Source organism: Euprymna scolopes, chromosome 21 (assembly GCF_053919585.1).
Source record: "Euprymna scolopes isolate OS-2025 chromosome 21, ASM5391958v1, whole genome shotgun sequence".
In the NCBI taxonomy this organism is placed as follows: domain Eukaryota; kingdom Metazoa; phylum Mollusca; class Cephalopoda; order Sepiida; family Sepiolidae; genus Euprymna; species Euprymna scolopes.
In genome coordinates, this window is record NC_136502.1 from 16,726,175 (window position 1) to 16,750,783 (window position 24,609).

Genomic DNA, 24,609 nt, shown 5'->3' on the forward strand with positions numbered 1-24,609 from the left:
AAACATCACACCATAACAAAGTTTATTTAATGAGCAAATAATTGACTTTGTAGTGAAAATAAAATGGCCAACCATAGTCGAGGGCGACTTGAAGGATACCTTTACATGAGCTACAACACAAACGTGTAGGGTAGGATGCGACTCTTTTCCCTGGATTAGTCCATTTAACCTTGATTCTAACCTTATATTGCTAGTGCATAGCAAACAGGTATCAAATCTTTCATATGACTTGATTAAGGATTAAACCCGGTATCTTGGCTCATTAGCAAATGCTGTAACTATTATGCCAGGTGGCCTTGTAGTAAACTGTACTAATAACTGTACTGTTTATAATTTTCTAATTTGAAGAATAAAGTAGATGTGGCAGGTGAAGGGCGTGATTGGTTGAATGAATACTGTTACAATCTATGGAATCGACTGTGTTGGGTTTGAATCCCATCAGATCGATTACGGTAATTTATGCAGTAATACTGACGGTAAAAACAACTTCTGTTCAATAAATCGTATACAGAGTATCTGTAAAGTTTGAGCACACAGGATAATTTTTGCAACTGGTTATTTCTGCTTTTGCTCACCTTGGCATCATTCTGGATACCTAAGAGCTGACGAAGCATCAGGCCCTACTTTGTCGTTTCATACTGGAATTGTCCGCAAGGACCCATGGTGCAGTGGTTAGAATACTTGAAAAAATCAATTGTAAAAGTGATATTCTCCTGAAGATTGAAGGTTCAATTCTCAGTGTGGGCGACCGAAAAATACAATTGCGAATAATCAAGGACCTCTATCTAGTCATGGCTGACGGAACAAGAGCATGCTATCCTCATGAAGTTAATATAGAGTTCTGTTCGAAATTTTGTCCAAATTTCCAAGTTCAACAGAAACATTCCCAAGTTTGACAAGATAAATCTGAAGAATGGTTAGAATTTAAATCGTGAAAATGACACTCAAGATGAAAACAGTAGTCTGAAAAATCCAAATAATTTGATTAACCAATCCTTATCTAAAAAATTCAGAAACGTACTAACTTGTGTTCAATAAATTGTATACAAAGTACGTGTAAAGTCTGAACAAACAGAATAATTGTATTTCTGCAACTGGTTATTTTTGTCTTTGTTCATCTTGGCATCATTTTAACCTTGTGCCACATTTTCCTAATAAACAAATAAATCTTATTTTTATTTTTATTTTTGTGTCCAGACTTTACGACACCTTGCACGATGATCTGGTTTGATTGCTTTGTTTGACGACACATCAACCCTTTTCAAGTTATTTAATGCCAAATCCAATTATTTTAGTAAAAGGTTTTATGCTTCAAGTTCTTTATATATTCAGATATTTATTTATGATGTTTGGTTTGTTTTATAGACGAAAATTGCTGTTTTCGTTTTTGGCTTTACAAAACATGAATGAGCTTGAAAAAAAAAATAATAAAAAAATAATATGTTTGCTGCATTTTAGGTCAGGAAGCTGGTATCTTCAGACAGTCTGATCTGGTAATATCAGATTTATAAAATGAACCGTTTTTGATAGGTAATGTGTTATATCTTCAAATAATCTAAAAACTGTTGTCATGCAGTAAAATAGATAACAAAAGCCGTTTATTGTATTTCAACATCAAATAAACCCAAAAGTGTTGATATGCCGTAAAACACAAACCAGAACAAAAAGTGGTGAACTACTGGCCTCGTGTGCTTTTTTTCAAGCCCTCTCAAAGATATAAAAAAAAGTCACTTACACTAATAACTTGATGGAGAAATAAATCCCTCTTTACTCCTCTAGGATACGTGTGAAATAATAGAGTAGATAAGACTCTTAAGCCTTGGTAGAGGGAAAACTCTAGAATAGCACCATGACCAGGTAAATGTGTTACATTTTACACTGTCTATCTGTACAGTAACTACTAACCTGGTGGAAAGAGAGTGGGGGATGTTCTCCCTGAATACATGATCTTTGGAAGTTTTATCAAAGTGAAAAGAGAGTTCATTATACATTAGTTACTGCACTTATCCCAAAAAAGCAGATTCATTTAATAACAAGTGTACATTTTTACAATTGCATCATATTACCCAGCGTTCTGTAATTCTCTATTTGGGAATAAAAGTGTTGCAGGTCTTTACAGCCTATAAATAAGGATCCATTTTAAAAAGAATTAATGTTGTATACGAGAACAACCTCTGTCTAAGATATAAAGTTTTCTTGACAGATTTTCACAATCACACCCAAATAGCATTTATGCTAACAAATCGAACTTTGATTCTGACTAGCCGATTTTCATTTGTGCTATATTATCTCTAATCTTCTATAAATATAAAAGCGAAAATGTATGTATGTATGTATGTATGTATGTATGTATGTATGTATGTATGTGTGTTCGCTTTTTCTGTGTGCCTACAAAAGGCTTCTTTCAGAAAAGCGGTCGCTCGCTTCACAACTTTTTAACACTTTTTATATCACATATAAATCGTAATATCTCACAATTAACAACGAAGCTCGCCTGTCTATTTAATTTGCTCGATTTCGGGAAGATAAATATTCAACATTAGTCGCTCGCCGCATGTGGGTTAGTCTTTTTCCTATAACATCTTGGAGGAAAAAAAAAAGCGTTCAGCAGTAAATGAAATCCCGCAGTCAAACTTGACCTCATTAACTCATTAAAACGAACACCTGCTAAATCCAAGTAATTAAATAAATTCAAACGTGTTTCCATTAGCATGTCGCGGTGGGGCAATGGTTAACGTCGCATGTTTTTTTTTTTCACACTTTAATTTACAACTTTGCCTCAAGGGTTCGGGTTCAATCCTCATACTTACTGTTTTTTTTAAACCCCCACCCCCACCCCCCGGAGTTTCCACACACACCTCCAAACACCCGGGCAATGCCGGGTACCCCTCGCTAGTCCATATATATAAAAGCGAAAATGTGTGTATGTATGTATGTTCGCTTTTTGTGTATGTCCGCAAAAGGATTTTTTTCGGCAGCTTCTCGAGGCCGTCGCTCATTTTTAAAACTTTTTATATCACATCGAAATCATAATGTCTACGAGTTACGAATGGGGGTCGCCCGTCTATCTAATTTGCCCGACTTTGAAACGTTAAATATTTGACATTTTGGGATCACTGCATATTGCTTTCGTTTTTCGGTATAAAAAAAGCGAAACTTGATTTGAATCCCTGGCCCACGGCCAGTGGTCTCTAGAAAGCGATGTAACGTTTGGTAAATATCGGCTTACCGTCGTCATATCAGACGGTTGCTTTCATTTCAAGACGAGACACTCCTCTAATAAACAGGGGAGCTGTTTTTCCCCAAAGTTAGGTAAAAACAAACAAACCGGGTTATTGACCTCATTAAAAACTGTCCCACAGAAAATGTTAACTGCTGAATAGCTATTGATTACGTCGCCGTCGTCGTCGTAACGCTCGCATAAAATGTTAACTCTACGACTTCCACTTGACGTCATTAAGTGCGGGCACCTGTCAATTCCCTTCTTACTTAAATAAATTCAAACATCTTTCAGTAACTAATTCATGTCACTTTTTTTTTTCACATTTTATTTTCCAACTTCGCCTCAGGGCTTCGGGTTCGATTCTACCAACTTACCAAAATTTTTTTTACCCCTGCCCCCGGGTTTCTTTTTGATTTAAGAGCACACACACATCGTAACACCCGGGCAACGCCGGGTACCCCCGCTAGTTATATATAAAAGGTACTTTGTTGGTGTGTATGTCTGTGTGAGTTTGTTTCCTCTGGACTCTGAAACGGCTGGGCCGATCTTTTCTAAACTTTCACACAAATGTACTTTATATGCATGGGAATGATCTAAGGTTTTGTATTAGAATCTCTCCAATAAGTGTCGAAAATCGATAAACAAAAAGAAATGTGATTAAATAAGGAACAGTCAGATTTTGACCAAAGTTAACACCCTTATACAGCCTAACATCGTATGCGCATTTGAGAAATTTTATGACTACATAAGTAGAAGGATCCAGCGTATAAAATCAACAGTAGGTTCTTTGATAAGACGGAGGGGGGGGGCGTGTTTGAAATGAATGTTTCTGCTTAGAGCACAACTGAACTATGATACTTGACTTTTGCAGTTTAAACTTAAATTAAAAAATAAATTTATAAAATCAACAGTAGGTTCTCTACAGTGCAATGTAGACTACAATGTATTATGGACTACGTTACTGTGGGGAGGCATATGAAGCTTCCTTCTGGTGCAGTGGTGCACTGGTGCAGTGGTGCACCATGGTCGACCCTGATGAGAGTAGACAACAAACCGCTTTAATTAAAAAAAAATGGACGATTTCATAATAAAATATTCGAAATGTGAAACATTTGTTGATCCTCATTCAATCCTAGGCAACATCGGGCCCCTTTGTTAGTTGGCAATATAATAATGCTCTCTTGTACAATTTAGTTTAAAAATTACTTAGGCTAGCTCAGACGATTGTTGAACATTAAGAAAATAAATAATTATCATTAAGGGACATAACTCATGTTAACTTAAAGAATATAGGCTTTATCTAATGTAAATTAAAAAAAAAACATCTAAACATTAAAATTTTTTAATTCAAATGACTTCACTGCACTCTTGGCAATGACGTGTAGATACAGGCAGTAAGATATAAAAAACAATGATGACCTTTAGTGCTCACTCGATATTAAACAGACGGAAAATTAAAGAAAAGATGTTAGAATAAGTGATTTATTCAAAGTTCCCTCACTTTTTTTCTATGTTCATATAATTACTAAAATATTATCCCCATTCTGACAGTTTGTCTTGAAACTTATTGGCGATTAGAATGACACTTTCATGGCACAGGTTCGAATTTTGCTTTCTGCATTTTTCACCGATGTGAATTGATTTTAGTTTTCAGGTCACATTCTGTTAGATATATACCAGCTACACTAATTGTTTATTTATTTGTTTCATTTATTTATTTGTTTCATTTATTTATTTTTAACTATATATATGAGATTAAACGAACAGGATATATATATATATATATATATATATATATATATATATATATATATATATATATATATATATATATATATATATATATATATATATATATATATATATATATTCAGAATTGGAGTTAAAATAAATTTCATTTACTCACTAAGCGGTTATCTCCCATAGACCCTTGGTTGCGTGTATGCTAACTTGTCTGAAATGAAAAAATATAAGTCACAAAGACATATCAGTTATTGTGAGGTAATAACGCGCACGCGCGCACACACACACACACACACACACACACACACACACACACACGTTTTTACCTTTTTTTCATTTTGTGTTAAGCTATCAATAATTACAAAAGACCGTATATATTCCTTAAAGATGTTCGTATAAATTAATATTTTAGACGAGGTTATTTTTTGCATTGTTAATCACCAACAAGAATGAACCTCGATATATTTTTTGTTCGATGCACATATTATAAATTTCAACCAATGTGATAAAGCGAAGGAAAAAGAGAAAAATAAATGGCAGAAATTTTTATTAAATTCATTTTTTCTCAAGATTAAGGATGAGTTATCTCCCCTGCGGCACAAAATAATGCGCATTTTTAATTATACGTTGTTTACGTAAACGAGTTTTTATGCGTCTATTTCATTTGCATTTTATTTAGACTTGTTGCAAACATCGCCCCTTACATAAAGCAATTTTACTAAATTTTATTTTAAAAGAAGTTTTCAAAAATATAATATCGATTTAATGCTTGGATAGGCGATTACATTTTCCACATTTTTTAAACATAATTTTTTATTTCGTTGTTTATTTTTTCTATGTGTAAGAAAAAGGAGGATGATGATGATGATGATGATGATGATGATGAAATGTAGACCTCTGCTATTGTAGGTACCACCAACACCCTAAGGAAACCCCTTGATCTTTGAAGCTCCTGTTTTCGAGCCGAGATTGAGGGAAAATCTCTGGAAATGAATCCCATCCCTTTCCAGAGAGACGTTGATAAACGAAATCAGAATTATTATTATTATTATTATTATTATTATTATTATTATTATTATTATTATTATTATTATTATTATTATTATTATTTCTTCATAGTTGGGTGAACTTTTGGATATTTTGGGATTTTTTTTCTTCAACATCAGGTTGATTTTAATTTTTTTTTTTTAATTACATTGACTTTAGATATTCAAGCTGTACCTTAACAAATTTGCTGTCCCTAACAAGCAAGTCTTTTGCAAAATTGGAAAAGAATCTTATTAAGCCATTTATGGTGGCTTTTCATTATGGTTCTAAGCATTCCAATTATAATGTGAATCACCTTGACTTCTTTACATTCCCACAGTCTAACTAATTCCCATTTCAGATCTTGATATTAATTTTTCATGTTCTTTCTCTTACACTCTGATATCGAAAGAGCAGGTTATATCAATGATTGAGCAAGTTCTCTTGTTTTTCTTTAGACAATTATCTCAAGTTTGGAGTGTTCAAGGATTTTATCCGTTTGTATGGACATGTCCCAAAGAAGTTTGACATTGTAATTTTCCTGTACTACTTTCTGGTTTATCCTCATACCACTTCTCATTGGAGTGTTCAAGGACCTTATCAGTTTATTATTATTATTATTATTATTATTATTATTATTATTATTAGTAGTAGTAGTAGTAGTAGTAGTAGTAGTAGTAGTAGTAGTAGTAGTAGTAGTAGTAGTAGTAGTATTATTCAAAACAAAACAAACAACAACAACTTTGTTGGATGGCAAAGGTTAAGTGATACTAGTCTTTCTTCTTTTGTACCATATTTATTTTTTAAAAGTAGAAAAGAAGAGAAAATAACGAAATGATTTATGAAACGTAAATATCAATATTTCGTAATGATTCCTATAGATCAGAGGTCTTCAAAGATTTTGAACAGGGGGTCATATTACTGATTTTTTAAAGCTATGTGGCCAAAATTTAAAAAAAAAAAAACAAGTGAAGTGTGCAAGCTCCCCCGTGAGTACACAGTTCAGCATTTGCCCCCCCCCCATTTAGCCCCAAACGTCTTTAGGGGACTTCAATTCCTGGTGAAAATGAACAAACGGTGCAGTTTAAGGCCTTAACATATGTAAATTTGAGTTTTGCCCCATGCAAAAAAAAAAAAAAAGAAATGACTAAGTCCATCATTTGCCCCTCTCCCCCATTAGCCCTAAAAGTCCCCAAGGCCTTTAAATTTGAGTGCAACACCATGCAAAACTGCTAAATAGACATACACAGAAAATTTTAGACAAATATGGTAAAATAGTCCCAAAAATGAAGTGTTTTTATTAGCCCTAAAAGAGCCCCTGGGGCACACCCAAAAGTTATCACGAAGAATAGACAAACAAAATTATATAAAAATCAGTTAGTTACAACTTTTCAGAAAGTTTGATAAAAATCCAAGAAATCAATTTTTTTAATAAGCACAAAAGTGTCAATTTTAGCCATTTTAATCCAAAAGGCACCCCTAGGGGTGGGGGCAACCAAAGTTTTCCCAGAAAATCCGTTCTGTTACTTTTTTTACTTATATCATGTTTAATGTTTGTGAAAAATTTCAAAAAGTTCCAAGGCGTATGTATTGAGAAAAATATGGACAGACGAACGGAAGAATGGACAAGAGTGAATTTACAGGTTTACCTTTTGTTAGGGACGTATTTTATACTGTTTTGTTCATAAATGTAATTTGTAGTGAAACTGATTCTCCAAAACCTCATTTTATAATCATTTTATAATCATTTTATAATCATTTTATAATCATTGTCTGAACTAAAAGAAAAAACACTACACTATTTTCACACATTTTCATTTTATAAATTTTTACTGAATATTTTTATGTTTTCCATAAGAGTTCTGCGGGCCTGATTAAAGACATTAAAGACGGGCTTTATTTGGCCTGCAGGCTGTAGTTTGGAGACCCCTGCTATAGATATTATTGCCAAACCATTTTATTTTTAATCAATAAAAAACGCAAAAAGAATCACAACACAACAAAGAGCGAAACAAAAATGAAAGTAAAAACTCCCGAGCAGCATCGTGTATAGACAGATAATTATTAATAAATCAAAACCTTTGCTTAATTTTAACAAAAATAAAATCAGCGTTTTTTTTTTTTTTTTTTTTTTTTTTTTTTGCACCATAAAAGTACGCTGCATTCGTGCAATAAAGAGATGTAGCCTTTTTTTTTATTTTATTTGTTAAGCGATTTGTTTTAAAAGTAATTTTCCGCAACAAGCATGCACAAGTTATCTCCCTTAGTCGATAAAAGTCGAAGTGTCGGTTCGTCTTCGTTATTGTAGCGAAATTCGCGAAATTGAGATATTGGATTTGTGCGAGCGGTTTCTAGTCTCGCACAAAAACACGCGTTCACATCTCAAGCCATTTTTCTTGTCATACACATACGCGCACACAAACATACGCGCACGTACACACACGTACATATATTCACGTTCACATACATACACTCACATTCATGTGCATACACACGTTAACGTACACACATGTACGCACACATACGCGCACATGTACGCACACATGAAAGGAAATCCACACATGTGCAAAGAACACCGGAAACAACTACAAAAGCAAGAGACCTGAGCTGTTTCCACCCTTTTTCGATTTGGCTCCTGAGCTGAGTGGTCGACGGACCAACCGCTCCCTTTTGGGGCGCATGCGCCCGTGCACCTCACATCACCTGCTACTATGTGTGGGGCAAGAGCCAACAGACAGTATGTACACCTTACACTCTTTCTATCTCCATGGCCTGGATTGACTTTCTCTCTCTCTTTACAAGAATAGACTTTCCCTTTCATCAGCTAACAGCGAGAGACGCGCGCCAAACTGGATTTACTTTCTCACTCTCTCTCTCTCTACAACAATAGACTTTCTTTCTCACCAGTTAACAGCGAGAGACGCACACCAAACTAAACACGTGCTGTACTCTTTTCTCTCATTTGTTTCTTCACAAAATAAATCCTAGTTCGTTTATTTCAATTTAACGCGTTGTTCGTTTCTTTCTCAAAACAATTCATTTTTCCTATTTTGCATGCCTGGAGGATATATATAATATATCTACCAGTCCACTACAGATTTCAAGTGAAACCAATGCTATCTATTGAATTGCCAGGTTGCAATAATGAAAATATCCAAAAATTACGGAAAACGGTGAAGTAGAAAATTAATTATTATTGAAAACAATTTTTGAAGACAATTAATGAAAATTAAAACTATTTTTGTATAATTAATTGTCTACTTTATCGTTTTTCATAATTTTTGGATATGTTCATTACTGTGACATGACAATTCAGTAGATACGATTGGTTTCACTTGAAATACAATATTTAATTTTTTGAATTTTGTTACAATGCCGAAAAAGAACCAAAGTGTCTGCATTCGAAGGAAATTAAGATGGCTACTAAAAGAATTTTTTAATGTCATGCAGGTTTGTTAAATTTAAATTACACAAAACTAACGATAAACATCATTATTTTACACTTATAAGATACTATCTTTACGTAACCAACGTATCTTTCGATTTTCATTTTTTCTTTAACCTTTTAATTATGAATTTTTTTAATCAAATTATTATTTCTAATTGGATTTTTAAAGTGAAATTTAATTACCGTGTAACCCTGATATAAAAGACCATAAAATAAGAAAAACGGGTATAGGAGAAATTTTCTCTGGTCCCAAATTAGAGCCTGTATTAATGTACCGTGTAATCCGGATATAAGAAACCAGTATATAAGTGTAACCCCGGATATAAGAGCGTTGTAGTCTGGTCAGTACCAGATGGGTGATGAGGCACTGTATATAGGAGGACATCGACACCTCCCTGTAAATGTTGCAAAAACCTAACGTCACCATTTACATCTGGGGTCCGCCTATAAATTTCATACTTCCCTGAAACTTTCTCCTTCAGAGAAAGCTGGTTCAACTCTCTCATAATATTCTGGTGAATGTTCTCTGTGGGTAAGTAAACAATGTCTTCATCACTAAAATCTCACCCCTACACAGTGGAGATCCCCAGATGCCAGAAAGCCTTCTACTTTAATAGTTTCTGCCCTCGAACAGCTAAACTTTGAAATTCCCTCCTAGGTTCCTGCTTCCCTGACTGTACTGACACGCAAAAGCTCAAGTGTAATGTAAACAGACCTCTTGCTGCTCAACTCCCTACTTATTATCCCTGCAAATTATGTCCCAAATAGTAGCCTCTACATCAAAGTAGCACAAAATATATTTTTTATGGTAAAATAGCAATAAAAAAGGGTTGATATACCAAACCAAAGAAATCTGCGATATTCTTCATGTCCCTACAAATTGATTTTCTTTTTATTTGCTAAGGTCTGCATCTTGTGCCACTGCAGCTTTTTATATAGAAATGCGACACTGACTTTATTAAAACACTAATCTACAGATGCACCTATTTTCTTTCGTCTCAAATGCATGTAGGACGCTTTACACGTTAGACGAAGTTAATTCACTAATCAAACATTTGTGGTTGTGTGCACACACACACGCATCTAGACAAGGGAAAGAACTCATACTGGGCTAAATTATTAGGCAGATTTTCTCACTTGTTTGAGGCATTTACGAATTACCTCCCTTCTATTTATAAACATCAGTATTAAAAAGTACTTTCAGTGGCATTCGAGTGTGTGTGAGCTTATAGGTAGGGTACATATTTTTTTTTTTTTTTAAATGAAAACATGCAGAGTTTGTTTTGTATTACAGCAAATCCACGTTTACCAGATTAATTTAATGTCAAACTTTGTAAAAGTTTTGGTAAAAGTTTTTATGCTTCAAGTTATCAATAATTTTAAAAGCTAACTTACAAAGACCATGCTAAGCACAAAGGTCTATTTATCATGAATAAGGAAAATGTGATTATAGATCCTTAAAGCACAGCAGCTAAACTGCCCGGTGAATATTGTGATTAGAATTAATAAACTAAAAGTTTAAATATTCAACAACGTTTGTAGTCATCAGTTTATTCCAATTCAGATTTCAGCCATAAAGATGAAATTTAAAATGGTGATGCCTGCATATGAAGAGACCTAATAACCCCCTCATAATATGTTATCGACCAAACTCCAACCTCTGTCCCGTTGCTGCAATGTCACATCCTTGTGCCTGTTTCACAAGTACTTTTAATGGAATGTGCTCTGATGAACTCATAGCACTTGTACCCTCTTGTCTAACTGACCCAACAAACAGAAAAATCCCACCCCTTCACTATTGAGGTCCTTAAATACTGGAAAGCCTTCTACTCTAATAGCTTCTTCCCTTGGACTGCTAGACTTTGGAATTTTTTTCCATGTTTTTTGTTTCCTTGATTGTACTGACATGCAGAAATTTAAATGTAATGTGAACAGACATCTTGATAATCAACTCCCAGCAATCCCCCATGACACGATCCCACATAGTAGCCTCTTATGTTCCAAGTGGCAATATGCCTTGTTTGGAGTAAAAAAAAAGTCATTAAAATTTGTTACAGAAATTTATAAATGCTTCAAAAACTGGGGAGGGGGGTCTTGTATCGATCGGGTTAGAGTTTGAATTCTGATGCGTCTATTACACTACTAGCACTTAGGATATTAGTAACCTCCACGTGACACCTTTTGTGAGTATTTGATTTCACATAAAAAGAAAAAAAGAATCGGTGTAAAATAATGCCAACATAAAACTATTCAAAAATTATAGATCACAGATTCGCAAAAGATTTTTTTGTTAAATTAAAGTTGAGAAGTAGACAAGAAAATAGTTTTGTTTTCTCTTATGGATCATTTCAAACATTTTTATTAAACTGAACTAAGTAATGTTATGAATGAGATCAGAGATTTAAATCATAACGACAAAACATTTAGTTATTTTGTCATAGATTTCTCATCCTTAACATAAATGGTAATCATGAAGAAAGACCTGTTTGTCTAAGGGACGTAAGTCTACTTTTTACTAAGCACAGTCAAGTAAATGTAAGAAAAAAAGTTTTTTAAAAAATCCCAAAAAACAATCAATTATATATTTCAAACAAAAAAAAAACAAGTTTTTTAAGCTACTTTATTTAATTTCTTACATTTACTCGATTGTTCTTAGTAAAAGTAGAGTTACGTCCCTTAGATGAACAGGCCTTTCTTCATGATTGTCATGTAAATATATGTAATTAGTTTTAATGGTGAAAAATTTAAATCATTCTATTCTACTCATTTTAACAAAAAAAAAAAAAAACAACCCCAAACAAACAAAAACAAAAAAACAGTGCAATGTATAGATGATGCATAAACAGACGTTTTTATCTTATTCTGCATCTCTATAGACTAGTTGATATATGTGGCATTGTTGATGCTGAAAGTCAAGGTGCGTCACAGGTGTCACCTAGGAGAACTCTAATTTCAGTTCATCAAGTCACTGTTCTTCCAGGAGTTTTTAAGTACGCACTGGTTTATTACTTTAATGTAAATATGTTACTTGTGGGTTTGAAACGATTTTCATTGGTTGAAAATACTTTGAGTTAACACATCTCTGTAAAAACTTACTTGCTTTTGGAAGTGATGAAGAAAGAGGGTAACAATCAAAGACATTTGCTTTTTAATATTCGTCGGAATTGCCATCCTTCTCAGTAGCAACATTTCGTGAGTCGCCAATGTTTGCATCTGATCTTTTTGGTTCTGTGATACAAGGGGGCTTTTGTGGATCCTTGCACATCTGTACCATTTTCTTTTTTCCTTCTTGGTGTTTCAGCATCTCTGCTGGTTCACCGTCATCTTATTTTGGTCACTCAAGTGAGTTTTGTTTTTTATTGACCGCAAGCTTTTACATTCAGTCACACGGGAACAAATTCAGCACACATGACCATTTGTACGATCGCTATAAATGTGCATTAAATTAACTCGAAAAGTACAAAATAAAATCTGAAACTGATTCAAATATACAAAAAAAAAAAAAAAAAATCCTCCATCTACAGCCTCACGTGACCTTGCTTGAAAAATAGCATACTTCTATGATTCTTCATTTTTTGAGATGAAGATTGGTTATATTCTTTGGATTCTTCAAACTACTGTTCTCATCTTGAGTGTTCTTTTCATGTTTCGATCGATGTAATTCTAGACCTTCTTCAGGTCTGTCGAACTCGGGAATCTACACAGAATTTCAAATAGAACATTTTATTTAATCCATGGTGTAACATGCTCTCCATCAACCATGACTGGGTAGAAGTCCTAATTCGCAATTGTATTTTGAGTGTCTCCTGCACCAAGGATTGAACCATCAACCTTCAAAAGAGTGTAACTCATAACTGAATTTTACCAAGTACTTTATCCGCTACGTCATGGATGAGAATGGTAATCTGAAGATTCCAAATAATACGAACGGTCGTTCTATTTCACATAATACATTTAAACATGCACACACTCAGAAGATGCAGAAAGCGCTTGTGTTTCTAATCCAAGGGAGGTAACTTGTACATACTTAAAGCAAGTTATAAAATGTGTTCGGAAATTAAGTTCAATGCTGGTTCTCTCCCTTGTATTCGTGCGTGTGTGTGTGTGTGTATGTGTGTACGCGCGCACAGACGGGATTTGGGGGAATAATAAGAAAATATAGGCGTATATATTGACTAGTATTTAAATATATTCAGTGTGATACAACTCCAAAAATGAAAATAATCAACAAAAACCATAATGGCACAAAATGTAGGCATAAGTTAAAAACAAACAATAGTTTTAAGATTTTACAGTCTGTAAGGCCATGGTTGCCAATAAACATGCCAATGAATTTCAAAAACTACCTGGCAAATATGCCCGGTGAACCAAGTGCAAGAGAGATCCAAACAATTGCACTTTAAGAGATGGTCGAATCTTTAAAAATCTGTCGATTGGAATATCTGAGTTAGCGGGTGAATGTTTAGCATCCGGTAGAATGCTCCATTCCCAGCTTAAACAAACTGATAAGAAAATTAAAAAAAAAAAAAAGGAAAAATTAAATAAAATCAGGTATATGCATGACATGAAACTGCAGTCTGTGGTATAATACACTTACATTTTCATTGTAAATAACTAAATAAAAATCGTGAATAAATATTTAAAGATATTAAGATCTGGAGAGGTGGTAGTGATAAAGTGCATACTAACATGGACTGACGACCTCAGTGTGCTAAGTTCAAATCCTGTCAGCTCCATAGCACTGCTTTCATTATGGATGTTGGCAACCTTCACATGGTCTTTTCTGTAAGTATCTGATTTTAGAAAGAGCAGGAGAAACTAATGTCTACTACAGTATGAGCCAGTCAAATTGTTGTACCATGTTAATACAAACTTGTGTTATTTTTTTCTTTAGCAAAATGATTGGGTCGAACTTGGAAAATGCTGATATGTCATTAAAAAAAAAACAACAATGAAAAAACAAAAAAACAGATCTTAAAGTTTATACCAGAGAGAAGCAGTCGGTTAAAAAATCTTGGAGTTGAAATAATTGTTTTGTGGGCAGAGAAGATATACACAACAAGTGAGAACAGATAAGAACAAAGGAAGAAAAATGAGAATTATCATGAAGGAGAAAGATGAAAGAAGTAGAATCAGGCAATTATGAGAGAGAAGAAAAAGTTGCCCGTTGAGTCATCCATTGAGCTCGGGATAAACTGCTTGAATCAGAAAGAACTAAGTTAGTAAAGCCAATTAAATATTAAAACAAATACAAAAACAAAATATAAAATTTCTCATCCATTACAATTTTTTGAATGCAGGTAAAACCATTACACCGAAAAAGTACTGCCAACAAATGGATGACAACAACACCCAGCATTAGTCAACAGAAAAGGCCCAATTCTCCTCCATGAAAATACCCGACCGCATGTTGCTAAATCGGCCCTGCAGAAGTTGAACGAATTGGGCTACGAAACTCTGCCTCATCCGCCATACTCTCCAGACCTTTCACCTACCGACTTCCATCTTTTCAAGCATCTTGACAACTTTCTGCATGAGAAAGGCTTCAAAAACTTGAGCGATATGAAAAACGCCTTCAGCATTACCAGAACGCGAGATTTTTACGTTAGTGGCATAAATACACTTGTTTTGCATTGACAAAAATATGTTCATTCTCATGGTGCTTATTTCGATTAATAAATTTTTGTTTGAACCGAAATATGTTGATTTGAATTTAAAAATTAAAAACCGCAAGAACTTTCTTGTCAACCTGGTATAAACGATTCATTGTGTGTGATCAACAGGGCTATGACAACAGCATATTCTTTTCCTTGTGTTGATTATCATGTATATATCCATTGATATCTTATATGTTTTTATGTAGAGTGATGTGGTTCTCAGTTGATTAAATATATCTGTGTCGGATATATACTCGAGAGTAAAAACAATGAAAAGAATATGCTGTTGTCATAGCCCTAGTGATTAAATACAGAAAAGTTCTATTTTCTACAAAGAAATTGAAGTTTTATATTTTCCCCTAACAATCCTAATGTGAATGACTATAACACATCTAAGAGGATTTGAATTCCGGACAGTTGTGATAGTTATTTGTTAGGTCCATCATGCACAAACTTGTTGGGAAGAAGCCAGTAGCAAAAAATAAAAAAATAAAAATTTTAAAAAAATTAAAAAATAAGAATGAAAGCGTAAAAAGAAAAACATGAAAAAGGATATTGCATGAAAACGTTTATTCATGCTCCAAATTGTCCCCAAAATGATGGACAGAGTTTAATTTTTTTTTAATAGTGAGTTATTATTTTATTTTTATTTCTATTAAAGCCAATCTCTTAAGAGAAGCATACGTGGAAAACAACATTATACAATGCATTTAAAACCTTGTATGGACAAACAACAACTCTAAGATAAGAGAAAAAAAAAGAAATTGCTGCAATTCAATACAAACTGCAAACGTTTAAAACCAACAAAAGTTTCTCAAACGATTTTCGAAGTTCAATAATGAGTACTGAATGACAGTATTTACAAAAAAGAAAAAAAAAGGAGTTGCAAATTTTTGTGCTTTGTTTTTATTTTCATTCATCTCAAAAGCCATTATATATATATATATATATATATATATATATATATATATATATATATATATATATATATATATATATGATGATGATTGTAACGTCTTGTCAGACGAGTGCCACTTCATTAGACACTTAAAGTCCATGAGCCCAAATGCCTGAGGGAGTATCTATACAAAGATGACGTTACAGAGTCTTAGCTTTGTACGACAGCTAAGTCTCTCTCCTGGTTCAAAATGTTGAGATCCAGCAACAAGCAAGAGCAAGATAGCCAGCAACAAATTAGACTGCAGACCAGCTTAATGCGGGTACAGTTCTCCCATTTTATGGTTTTTAAATCAGAGATTTGCTTCTCCTAGAAAGGTTGTCTTCACCATGGCTTATTGGAGCCTGCTCCACCCCAACACATATATACATACACACAAATATACATGGTGCTAGTTGGCACACACACACACACACCGATCCCATGGGCTGGGGGTTAGAATTGCCGACTGTCAATGCGATGGTTGTAGGTTTAATCCCTGGCTAGGGAAAGGTGCTGTTCTAGCCACACTGCTGAGCTATGATACAGCGAACAGTACTGTATGTGGATGAATATATATATATATATATATATATATATATATATATATATAATTACCGATTCTTTACTAAATTCTCAATTCCGATAGAATTGCCAATTCTGATTTTTATGACTAAATGTTGAACTGTTATCTTCCTATTGCCATAAAAACGTGTTAAATGTGCATTTATTTTCTCAGACGTAAAAGAAACACATTTGTGAGGGGTGATCTATAAATTTTAGTTTTATTCGTAGCTTAAAATTCATAAATATTTATTATTTCCTCATTACTACAAGTAGTGGAAGATTTTGCTTTAAACAAAATCAAATAAAAAAGACAATTTAATGAATCGTTTTTGGTATCGGAAAATAAGCATAGTTTTTTCAGATTCCGATACAGATTCTGATACCAACAAAAGTTCTAATTTTTCCAATTTCTAATTCTGATTAATCATCTCAACACACATATATATATATATATATATATATATATATAACTACTTCATTTATTCACATAAATTTAATATACGAAAGTATAGATTTATGCGTAAACTTTAAGTATTTACTTCAAAAGTGCTCAATACGTAGGTAGAGCTAGTTAGTAATTTATAAAATATATATGGCGATTAAGCTACACTGAATATTCTGCGTTTCATCCAACTATAGGATTCGTCAGGCTTATGCGCGAATTCTGTCGTTGCTTCTTGTTTTTATATATGTTGAGGATTTCTAGTTGGCCAATCAGCTTTCTAGTATCCACCGCGCCCCTTCCTATCAGCCAATGGGCATGCATTTTATCAAACAAAGGATCTGTTTTGGAGCTAGGTTAGTGGTTTTAGGTGGCCGTTCTTTTTTTTTTTTTTATACATATAAATATACCTATGTGTACACAATAATGCACATATATATACATATATACATATATATGTGTGATCGTTTATGTATATTCATGTTTATTTAATTTATTTATTTGTTTGTTTTCTATTGTTATTGTTAGTTTTAAAGCTATTTTTTATCGCTATCCTAGAGTAAGTTTTATTTTGTGAACACAGTTGTTTGCTATTTCCCGCCTACAGTTTAATAGATTTTGAGGTTCTTTAAAGTACAGGATAGAAAATTTTTCATGGAGGCATAATTTATATCAGTCGTCTAAATGTCTGCATGTGGTAGCTTGTCTCATTATTTTCCATTCGACTACCGGCGAATGTCCGCTTTCTTTGAGTTCCCAGTATTTATTCGCTAGTGTTGTTTTTATCCAGTGTTTTTTATTTTTGAATCTGCTTTTGTGGTCATAGTATCGGGTTTTGAAATCTAAGGAAGTCATGCCTATGTAATATTTCTTGTTATTCGGGTTTTCTTTCGCAAATATTGTTGCTTGATAAACTACGCTTTTTGTTAGACATTTGTTTTGGACTGGGCAAAGTGTGCGGTGTCTACAATTGCATTTATCTTGTTCGTTATTAGTATTTTTATTTATGGTATGGTTGTACTTGTCCGGGGTTGGTTTGTTATTATTATTATTATTATTATTATTATTATTATTATTGTTATTATTATTATATTATTATTTCTGCTAGTATTGGTTTTATTTCTGTCATAGTGTCTACTTTTTTTTATTGTTTATTTTGTTGTTGTTTACATTGTTTTCATTTAGTATTTTGTTATTATGTGCCTTAATTATCATCTCTAAATTTTCGCAACAACTGTAAGATAACTTCAAGGTATTTTTATTGAAGATTTTGTGTAAGGGGTTGGTTGCGGGAAAGTGTTTTTCAATAAGATCTAGAAATTTCTTGCCAAGTTTTGTTTTTAACATTTGATTGTATGTACCAAATTATAGTTCTTTTTCTTCTGTTTTTAATTTTATTATAGTTGTTGGTGTTTTGTTGCTTATATTTGATATCGATATTTTTGTATCCACTATTTTTTAGGGCTGTTTCGTAAATATTGGATGACCTGTTAAATGTATTTTCATCGCTTGAGTTATTACTGAGTCTACTTACGATCGAGTTAGGAATATGTTTTATAATTGATGGTGGGTGGTTTGACTTAGGGTTTACGTAAATTGGAGTAGCGTTATCTTTTAAGTATGGTTCATATGTGTTTTTATCTATAATATAAAGCTGAATGTGTGTGTGTGTGTGTGTGGTCACGAATAGGCTCCTATATTGTTGACTATTTTAAAAAACTGATTACATATAATGATAAAAGATGTATCGAGGATCAGGAATGGGCATGTTTGATCTGGCAGAACGGTGGTTCATAAAAATTGTGGGGTCTGCATTCGTGCCCGGCCCCCAAAGTATGGAAATAATAAATGAAAAAAAAAAAACGTTTACAAGGGTTTTTGATATAGATGTACATAAGAATACTTTGATAAGTATATTTCAACTTGAATAGGGATGGTATAATAAAATTGTGGGGTCTGCGTACGCGCCTGGTCCACGAAGTATGGAAACAAAAAATTTAAAAATTAAAATAAAAACGTTTACAAGTGTTTTTGATATAGATGTACATAATTATACTTTGATAAGTATGTTTAACTTAAATAGGGATGGTATAAAATTGTGGGGTCTGCGTTTGCGCCTCTAGCTTCCATAGAATGGAAATAGACACAAACTTTAATAAAGACTTTTCATATCTATCTGCGTAAGTATACTTTGATAATTATGTTTCAGTTTGAAGAAATATGGTATAATAAAATTATTGGGTGTTCGTTCGCGCCTGACCTTCATAGAATGTAAATATGTCACAAAGTTTAACAAGGTTTTTTAAAAGGGGTGAGGATCCACAATAACACCTTAACTTTAATCTTAATTCACGTTAGTTTTTATTTATTTTTTTGAGTTGACTCATATTGTGTCGAATAAATTCACGTTTTTATTAAAGTGAAAGCTAAAAAAAAAAAAAAGTCGGAACTTTAGACAATTCTCGACACAAATTTTGCATAACTCTGTTTTTTCCTTCTCCACTTGCACGTGCCACTCTTTCGAAAATAGATAAATAATAAAAAATAAGAACGTTACTTGTTATTGTGTCAAAAAAGGAAAAAATCGTGCTCACGTGATTACGTGTCTTTTTTATTTATATATCTGTTTAAGCTTTTTTCAGTGTACTAGAAGGAATTCAGTTGATTACAACCCTTTCTGCGTGTTCTTTACATTACAATAGTACAACCCTCAATCCGGCGGTGCAATACTACATCGTTCAATACTGTAAAACTGAAACGAAGCTATTCTGCTTGAAAAGGGCGCCATTTTCTTCTTATTCATATTTATATCGATTCTTTGCTTTAAAAAACTAAAGTAATTACGTGTTTACTTTTTTAATATCTCATTTTGCTGTTTCTGGTTATTTTACTAAAGTAAGTAAAGCTTCATTATTTTTCAAAACTGTTTTTGTTTCTTTGTTTTTCGATATTTCGTCAATATTATTTAGTAAGAGTGTTTAGCAGAAAAGCCAACAAATGACATAAATAAATAAATATACAAGAAATAAATGTTACCATAGTCAATAAAAGTTCAGTTCATGTTTTTTTTTGTTTTGAAATAGTTTTTAATGCTTTTTACTTGAAATAATTTCAGCGAACCGAGATTAAAATGATATTTGAGGCGATAACTACTTAAATGAATTTTTATATAAACTACACATGCCATAATCGAATATTCCTCAAGCACAAAATAACGGAAAACGTTAAAATATGTTTATAAATATTCCTTACGTTGACGGCACTCTATTAAATTGTTAACACAGAATGCTCAGGTGCCCCTCCTTCAAATTGAAAACGGGGCTCTCCATTTCAAAGTCGCTGCCATTTTGATTTTTTTAAACCGGTACGTGAATTAAAAAAAAAAAAATTTTTTTTTACAAACTACTTAAAAATACAAACCAATGAAATTTTCTACCATAAAAGTAACTTTTATTGACTATGGTAACATTTATTTCTTGTATATTAATATTATTATATATGTATAACATTTTCTCTTTGTAAGGAAACATCATTTTGTTGGTCACTCTTGGCTACGAATGGAAACAAAGTTGATATAAAAAAATATATTTTTGCGAAAATTATCTTTACTTTCATCATATTTTGCTTAGGGTAAAATTTTTGAGTATCAAAACCTATCTCTTTACAACCCCGTCCTTTTCATAACCTATCATACTTTTATCAATCACAGTCCATTTTCTGTAGGCTGTTTTTGAACCCAGTCAACGACGGGTACTTTTGCTAGTATATATATATATATATATATATATATATATATATATATATATATATATATATATATATATATATATATATATATATATATATATATATACTAGAAGAAGTACCCGTCGTTGACTGGGTTCAAAAACAGCCTACAGAAAATGGACTCTGATTTATGAAAGTATGATAGGTTATGAAAAGGAAGGGTTATAAATTTGGATTGAATTTGGGGGTATCAAAACCAAAGCAAAATATGATGAAAGTAAAAATAAAATAGATAAACCCCATAATTTTTTATACCATACCTGTTCACACTGAAACACTTATCACAATATTCTGTGGATCTATATTAAAAACCCTTGTTAAACTTTGTGACATATTTCCATTCTATGGAGGTCAGGTGCAAACGAAGGCAATTTTAATGAACCACTGTTCTGCCAGATCAAACATACCCATTCCTGTGTCTCGATACATCTTCTATCATTATATGTAATCAGTTTTTTAAAATAGTCAACCATATAGGAGCCTATTCGTGACCACACACACACACACACACACACACACACACACACACACACACACACAAAGGTCGTTCCATAAGTAATTCCTCCTAAATGATTTTATTCTGCCTGAATGGATCAGAAGGGATTACAAATTGCATTGTTATGATGACTGAACTTATGTATTCATGACCTGAAAGTTTCATCTCTCTGTTGCAGATATTGACAGTATGAGACTTGTAAAAAGCAACCCCTGTTATGAATGTGCATCAGAAGCAGAGACGCATCATTGAATTCATTTCATGCAGAAAAGATTGAACCGATCAACATTCATCGGCAGCTATTGAACGTTTACAATGCTGATGCAGTTGATGTCAGCAAAATTGGGAGATGGTTTCGTCGATTTCAGAGTAGCGAGAGAGATGTGAGTGATAAAAAGTACGCTCCAGACGTTCATGCACAGCTACCACCCCCAAAAATAGTGTGTGCTTCGACTAACTGCGCTGATCAGCAGGTAATGGTGAATAAAATTCATGTAGAGTTGAACGTTGGTGTCAGTGCATTGGAAGCAATGTTGTCATCCTTAGGACACAGCAACGTGTGTGCTAAGTGGGTTTCATAAATGTTCATAAAGGATCAGGATTTGTTGAATCAGTATGAAGCTGAACGTGATGGACCGCATCATCACTGGTGACGAGACATGGCGTCACGACTATAAGTTGGAATCCTAACGACAGTCCATGGAATGGCACCACTCATGCTCCCCAGGAAAGAAGAAATTCAAAACACATAAATCTGCAAGCAAAATGATGTGTACCATCTTCTGGGACAAGAAGGGAATCATTCTCCTGGATTTCTTGGAATCAGGGTTGAATGCCAACTGTGACTATCACGGTGAAAAAGCTGAAGGCCTGCATTGCTCGTGTCCGGTCAGAGAAAAGGAAAATATTCTAGTTGCAACACGACAATGTCAGGCCACACACAAGTTTGAAGATTACAAAATGTGTGACAAAGTTTTTTTTTTTTTTTTTTTTTTTTTTTTATTACATTTTCACCCCAAACAAGGCAAATTGCCACTTTGGTGTAGGGGGCTACTATCAGGGGCAACAACTACTGGGGTACTATGTAGGGATTTGGGCAGCAAGGTGTCGGTTCACGTTACACTTGAACTTCTGCACGTCAGTACTGTTGGGGAAGCAGGGACCTGGAATGGAATTCCAGAGTCTTGCGGTTCTGGGGAAGAAACTATTGGAGTAAAAAGATCTTTTACATCTAGGGACCTCTACAGTGTGGGGGTGGGATCTAGTAGCCTGTCCGGTTTGTCGAGGGTGCTCGCGTCGTGGGGGCACAAGTGATTGCAGTTCATCAGAGCATTCACCACTAAAATACTTGTAGAACAGGCAGAGGGATGCAACATTTCGTCGATGGGACAGAGGCTGAAGCTTAGATGCCAGTTCAGGGCCTATCAGATTTGCGACTCTCTTTTGAACCTTGTCAAGGAGTGAGAGACTAGTAGCAGATGCACCAGCCCAGATGTGGCAGCAATACTACATACATGGGCGAATGGTGGCCTTATAGAGGTACAGGATACTTTCGGGTGTTAGTAGTTTTCTAGCATGGTAGAGAGAGCCTACCTTTCTTGCAGCGGCCCTGGCAATGCCTTCAATGTAATTGTTCCAACTCATGTTTCCTGTGAACGTTAGGCCAAGGAGTTTGAAAGATGGACTCTCAGATAAAGAGTCGTTGGCCATTGCTATTGGTGGTAGAGAGGGTTTCTTGTAATTATTGAATGAAACTAGTTTAGTCTTGGCAGCATTGAACGCGACCAACCACTTTTGTCCCCATTCCACTACAGATTGGAGGTCTTCCTCTAGTGTTTCTGCCATTTCTTTAGAAATGTGTCTGTTTGACCCCACCGTAGTCTCGCGATGGCAGTGTCAAACTTCCACTTGTTCAAACCTTTGAAGGATACATTATGTGGAAGCATTTCCTAGATAACAATGTCATAATTGTAGCCGTGAAAAAATGGACCACTTCAGCAGGCACTGACTTTCATGAGCGAGGCATCAAGGCTCTCATTTATTGCTGGCAAAAATGCATTGAGAATGATGCTGACAAGATAGAAAAATAAATTCTGGAGCACAAGATATCACTCGTTTTAATAATACCACTCCCGTCTTCATAGATTTTCAATTTTTTTAGTTAAAAATACTAGCATTCATGCCATAAATTATATATGCCATTGTCACTATTATTTTAGAATTATTGAAGTGAACTTCTGAGCTGGAAAGATGTACAAAGTTCTTTGGAACTAAAAACTGATTTTCATAAATGAATAATTGTAGGGCATTAACATAGAAACAAAAGAAAAAAATAATTAGAAAAGAGAAGTAATAAATAGAAAGGATGCGAGAGGAGAAAAATATGAAAGACGATTTTTATTATCATAAAAAGGGAGAGTTATGATTTTTATTATCATAAAAAGGGAGAGTTATGATTTTTATCAGCTGATGTGATTTCACGATTATATGAAACAACAACTATCATGTTGAAACACTGATTCTCATTGGATAACCAAAGCTAAGCTGCATTAAACATGGTCAGTACTAAAATGGGTTGCCATTTGGAAATACCATAAATTTTAAAGTTCAAGTAGATTGAACCGCCAACTTTGAACGTGCTGCTGTTGTTTCAATTGCTTCAATGAAACAGATGGTCTAAAAACAAAACCTTCTTCAAAATTTGCCAAAACCACTAAGTGTATGCCAAATCTGTTCAATCTAGAGGTTTAACTCCCATGAGTTTTGGAGAATAACAAAGTTATGAGTAGATGGAAGATCTCTATCCCCAGTATCATTTACGAACCAGAAGTGATCTCATCAGAATCTGATTAAGCCGAAATTTTCACAAAGAATATTACAGCAAATTTAACCATTTATGATTAGGGCCACTTACCTCCAGAATTCTTCCCTATGACCAAAAACACTCTAAACAACATCCAAATAACTGTCAAGGATGTCATCAAATATATCAAAAACCTCAATACCAACAAGGAGACTGGTCCCAATAATATTCCTGTCATAATACTAAAAATTGCAACTCGAAGTAACTCCTATCCTTACAAAGCTCATTGCCTAAAGGAGAAATGCTTGGAAAACTTCATTGATTCGCCTGGTATTTAGAAATGCATTACAGACTGCTGTCTCTTCTGTGTCATGAGTAAGTTGCCTGAATCGGTAATAAACCAAACGTTGTAAACCACTTCAGTAAAAACAATCTTCTGAGTGACAAACAATGTAGATTTTGCTCTGTAAGATCTACAGCT

At 33.8% G+C, this 24,609-nt stretch overlaps 1 long non-coding RNA gene across 1 annotated transcript in view; it reads left to right on the forward strand.

The window, feature by feature from the left end:
• LOC145242022 (uncharacterized) overlaps positions 1–24,609 on the forward strand; it is a 772,700-nt gene that overhangs the window by 905 nt on the left and 747,186 nt on the right. The window lies entirely within an intron of this gene.